This window comes from Ceratotherium simum, chromosome 16 (assembly GCF_057802395.1).
Source record: "Ceratotherium simum simum isolate JZ-2026a chromosome 16, ASM5780239v1, whole genome shotgun sequence".
NCBI lineage: Eukaryota > Metazoa > Chordata > Mammalia > Perissodactyla > Rhinocerotidae > Ceratotherium > Ceratotherium simum.
The window spans coordinates 44,184,235-44,190,233 of NC_141915.1; positions in this window are offsets into that span (position 1 = coordinate 44,184,235).

Below are 5,999 nucleotides of genomic sequence, written 5' to 3' on the forward strand. Positions count from 1 at the left end.
GGTGCCGGCGGCGCGGCGCCCTCTCGCATCTCCTCGCGCCGCTCAGCGCTCGCAGCGCCGCCACCAGCCACCCGCCGGGCTTTAAACCCGGGCGGGGCGGAGCGGGCCGGCGGGAGGGAGCGGCGCTGACGGCACCCCCTGGGCGGCGAGCCCCCCCGCCCCATTGGCCCCGCCGGCCTCGCCCCGCCCCGTCGCGGGTGGGACCGCCCCCCGGGCCCGCCCCCGCCCCGCCCCCATCTTCCCGTCCCACCCGCTCCAGGTGAGAGCTCACCTGACGCCGGGCCTGCCGCAGGGTGCGGCGGCGGAACGTGAAACCCCCGGGGCCTGGAGAGGAGGGGATGGGGTCCGAGGCGGGGACCAGGGAGTTTGTGCCTCTCCGGGCGCGGGGGAGGGACGCGCAGGATTCTCTTCCCCGAGGTTCAGGCGGTGGGGGGCGTAGGAGGAAGGAGGCGCCTGGAGTCTGGTCGTGTCCGCTCTCCTGCCCGGCGGGTGCGGGTCTCTGCCCCCGTCCCGGGACACCGAGGGCGGGGCCGGGTCCCGACGCAGAGCTGCTCTCCCGGAGCGGGAGATCCACGTCTAATGGCTGGGGGACCCTGTTGCCCAGCAAAAGGAGTCCTGGGGGGGTCCCTTAGTCAGAGCGGAGAGGGGAAAGGAAGCCCTCTTTCTAAACAGGAGACTGTGTCCAGGGTGAGACGCACAGCGTGGGCCTCGGTGGGCGTTTGACAAAGTGCTGCTGTCGTTCTCGGGACAAAAACCCAGATTCTCTGGTCAGTGGGGCAGGTAGAGCGCGGTAGAGGTGGGAGGCCGAAGAGGAACCAGCTTTCCACGGTGTGTAGATGCCAGAACCTCTGTCACACAGGTTGGGAATCTCTGTTTGGCTTGTTCTTTGTAAAAGTTTACCCCCCATTCCTGCAGCGAAGGTGCAGTGATCAAGGCAGTGGGCGGTGCTCGTCAGGGAGGGAGACATACAACAAATGACCCAAGCGAAATTTAAAATGTTTCTGAGAGTCTTGAACACTGGGTCGAATCAAGCAAAACAAAATATAACTTGCACTGAATGTCAAGATCTGCATGAAAATTTCCCCCCCACAATCAGCCATGCGTGCAGAACATCAGGAGACAGCAGCCTTGGCTTTGTGGTGGATGCCAGCTTGATGAGGGGCTGGGAGACTGGTGGGGAGATGGGAACTGCCATGTTAGGTGATGAAGCTCCCCCCCACCCCCGCCCGGCCATAGCGAACCTCCCTGAGCTCAGTTCCCTTGTCAAACAAGTGGAGTGATTAGATGACCAAGGATGTTTAACAATTCTGCCAACTCTACCAAATAACATGGTTCTATTTATTGAGGCACACAACCCAGCGTGGTGGGCAGAGACCTGGCATCAAATCACGTAAATCATGAACCCCAGATGTGAAATGGAGGTGATGACAAATGTCTCTCGCAGGATTTTTGTACAGATAAGACTGATGCCAAATGCCAGGCAGGTGCTGGCACTCAATATCGGGTTGTCATTACAACTGCAGGCAGGACCAGAGGTGTGCTGGTGAGTGATGACATGCTTTTGGGGGGTGGACGGGTATCTGATTTGTATCATTTGCTGATTTCTGGGCTGTAAATATTCCCACCATGGCTGATTTCAAGCTACCAATGTGGTGTCATCCCTGATCTCGAGTTAGGAAGAGATTTGCACAGTTGGCTCTGCAAGCCAGTCTGAGCTGGCTCCAGCACACCACTGGTAAGACCCTGAACCAGGCTCAGTGAGGTTCAGAGGAGGGGGGCCAAGTTGGGCCAGCATGAGTCAGAGAGGAGGAAGAGTGCCCACCAGGCCCTGCCATGCCCAATGGGCACCTGAGTGCAGGCAGGTGGGGAGGGAGCAACTCCAGGTCCAGCTTGGGCTTACCCCAGCGGCCCCTCCTGTCCTCATGCGCAAAAGCACACACTATATACACAAGCACGCACAAGCATGCACGTGCCTGGAGAAGGTGGGGGAAGAGGGCAGAGCACATTCTCCCAAAGTGCCGCATTTTCAACATTTCATAAAAGTTACATGTTGACATCTGACAGTTAAGGCTGTGATGCAAAGAAGTCGGAGGAAGCATCAAAGATTCAATGGAGATATCAGTGGCTGGATAGTGAGATACACAGAAAACATCCAGAAGGATGTTCTTGAACGCCCACTAGCCAACGGTGTGGACCCCGCCCTTGGGCTCTTTCCTCTTGACGTTAGAACTGTGCAGGTCTCTGCCTGCTGGGATGACTCCCAGCTTGCCCATGAAGGCTTCAGAGTTCTGCTTCTGTCTTTCTGGTCAACAGGGCTTCACAGAACTGCCCAAGTGGCAGCACCTGTTGCTGATAATTTCAACAGCAGCTCCTGTGTACCAAGCTCTGTGTGTGTGCCAGGCCCAGCACATGGTTTTGCTGAAGTCTCACACCCCCTGTGAAGTTAGGGCAATCGTTATCCCCATTGCATAGATGAGGAAACTGAGGCTCAGAGAGCTTAAGTAGCTGGTGCCTGTGACCCAGCTCTAAGTAGTGGAAGCAGGAGTTGAGCCCAGCCCCAGTGGAACTGTCACACAGGTTGTGGCTCATGTTTGTGGCTGGCTGAGAGCTGCCCAGGCCCAGCCCGCCTCACAGTGGCCTTTGCATAATTCAATCTTACGGAGCATTATGTACCTCCTAAGGGCTGACCCTTAAGGGGCTCCAGTCTGAAGGGGGAGCTGGTGGTAAAAATAGCTCATCTCCACAGTTGTGGTGTTGTGGGATTCCTGAGGAAGGACATGAGGGGTGGCCCTCGGGACTTGCAGCCTTGTGCCATAAACGATTTGTTCCTCCCACCTACCCCTCTGCCCCGTGAGCTCCTCAGGGCAGACCTGTTTCACTTCTCTCTGCATCTCCAGAGCCTGGTACAGGGCCCAGCACATGGTAGGTGCTCAGGACATATGTGTTGTTGCCAGCTTATAACTTTGGGCTGTGCCTTTTTCTGGGGCTACAGAGATAGAAAGTGTCAGACTGACACAATGCTTGCTCACAGAAGCACCCCCTCCCATGCTCAGACACGTGCTGTATCTCACACACACACACACACACACACACACACACACACAGACTTTGACACTCTGCAAGTCAAGTCCAGGCATTCAGTGACACATGGCTCCCCCACACCTGCCCCATGGATGTCTAAATTCCTAGGCAGACCCACAGCTGCTCCTGGACCCACACGTTCACACAGGTCTGCCAGAGAGGCATTCTTAGACAGCCACGTGCAGCTACCTGTCTCCATGAACCAGCCCAAGGCAGCTACGGCTTGCGGATGGAGTTCTCCTCTCCCCCTACATGCACACACACACACACACACACACACAAACGTGTCGCTGAAAGGCTTGCGATGGCTGCATCAAATCCAGCTCCAGGATGTCTCCAGACCTCTCCCTCCTCCCCCCCCAGGAACCAGCTGTCTTTGTCTGGCCCCAGGTCCCCCACAACTCCAAACCCCAGCCAAGCCCAGGCCCCAGGCAGAGCCAGGCAATCCCCTGAGCTCACCGCCAGGCCATGAGCTAGCAGAAAGGAAGAATTCCAGCTGGCCATCTCCCTCTAATCACCCTCATGCTGCACTGGAAATGGACTCGACCTGACCGGAACCGGGGCAGGCAATGCCCAAGCAGCTCCGAGGGGAGGCATCAGTGCCCAGGCTAGGTCCGAGGCCCGGCTGCTCAGGAGAGCTGGTCCTGGGGAGGCCCCACCAGGACTGGTGTGGGTGTGCTCACCTGTCCTTCTGCCTGTCCTTCCCCCGTCCCTGTGACTGGCCTTTTTGCTGTGGCCTCATCATGACTACTTCTGTTTCTATGCCTCCCGTCCATCCTGCCCCCACACATTTGAAGCAGACTTGACTCTCACTTGCATTATTTGTCTCCAGGATGCTGTGAGGTAGCATGTCGGGCGTCACTGTCCCCTCTAGACAGATAGGACACTAAAGTCCAGAAAGGTGAGTAACTTCCTTCATGTCATAGAACTCACTGGCACTTGGTGATTGGGGACCTGAGTTTCCAGAACATCAGACTGAAATAAGACTGAAACTAAGTGGGAAAAGTAGGCTACTGAATCCCACATGAAGGAGACTCATGGCTATGCTTGAAAACAACAAGGAAAGATGGTGGAGAAAGACACCAAAATATGGGCCGGCCCTGTGGCTTAGCGGTTAAGTGCGCGCGCTCCGCTGCTGGCGGCCCGGGTTCGGATCCCGGGCGCGCACCGAGGCACTGCTTCTCCGGCCATGCTGAGGCCGTGTCCCACATACGGCAACTAGAAGGACGTGCAGCTATGACATACAACTATCTACTGGGGCTTTGGGGGCGGGGAAGGAGGAGGATTGGCAACAGATGTTAGCTCAGAGCCGGTCTTCCTCAGCAAAAAGAGGAGGATTAGCATGGATGTTAGCTCAGGGCTGATCTTCCTCACAAAAAAAAAAAAAAAAAGACACCAAAATGTTAAAAAAGTAGGTGCTTTGGAGGTTGAAAATGTGGGTAAGAAATGTTTTTATCCTCTTTGTATTTTCCAAATTTTCTATTACAAGCATGTTTAACATTTATAATGAAAAGAAAATTCCTTAAAAGGAAGAAGGGACAGGGGCCAGCCTGGTGGCATCGTGGTTAACTTCACACACTCCGCTTTGGCGGCCCGGGGTTCGAGGGTTCGGATCCTGGGCGCACTCCTACACACCACTCATCAAACCATGCTGTGGTGGTGTCTCATATACAAAATAGGGGAAGATGGGCACAGATGTTAGCTCAGGGCAAATCTTCCCCAAGCAAAAAGAGGAAGATTGGCAACAGATGTTAGCTCAGGGCCAATCTTCCTCACCAAAAGAATAAAAGGGGCGGGGGAGGGACAGATACGCAAGAATAAATCTCTAATGGTAGAGCATTAAGCATTGGCAGGAAAGGTATTGGTGGGGAGGTTTCCTGCTGTGGTGCACCCCCACTCCTGGAAGCCTGCCTTGACTGACCACTCCTGGCTCTGCTCACTCACCACTTTGCCCCTAAAGACTTTATTGGCACAGCTTAATTTTATGCTAGGGACTATGTTCATGGACACCGTCCTTGAGTTTGGGGGAGTCAGGCACCCCTACGATGTATAGACTACAGATTCCTCAAGGCCTGAGACCCTGTCCCCTGTTTCTTTTGTACCTCACACCTTGTCCGATGGTGGTACTGAGCTTCAGCCCACAGTAAAGTGATCAATAAATATTTGAATTAATGAACAAATAAACACGAGCCTGGACAGGTGAGACTGACTTACTGATGGCTCCAAAGCCTGCCCTTGACTTTATAATCTTCATGAAAAACAAGTTGGTGAACCTAGCATCTTAAGTTGGACCTAGCTGAGTCCAACTAGCACAGTTGGAACTGGGGAGAGGGTTCTGAGCAGTCCAGTTCTGTCTGGTAATCACAGGTAGGTAGGTAGGTGGGTGGGCAAGTAGGCAGGTAGATAGCAATCTGGAGGGACAATCCCAATTTCTAATAGCCTGCTCCATTGTCCCCATACATTGACTCATAAATGTCAGGTGACATATATGTCCCTGCTCTGCCTGGGTGCTGGGATCACCATGAATATGCCCACCCCCGGGGTTCCCACGTCCAGGAGCCTTAGAACACAGTGAGATGACCGGGCCAGCAACGCTGAGCAGCCTGCGTTCTGTCTCCGACTATTGTGAATCCCCCATAGGGCCTCCCCACAGCCAAAGTGCTAACAAAAGACTCTACTTGAGGGTGTTTTACAACAGAATGGTGTTCCACAAAGGCACAGCTACTAATACAGCTCGAAAGAGAGAAAAATGAAAGAAGGAAGGGAAGGAGGAAGGCAAGAAAAACAACTTTCTTAGGTAATAGAGATGAAAAATAATGCCAGAATTTACTATAAATAACATCCTAAAGATTCAACTCTAGGGGCCGCCCCGTGGTATAGTGGTTAAGTGCGCGCACTCCGCTACTGGCTGCCCAGGT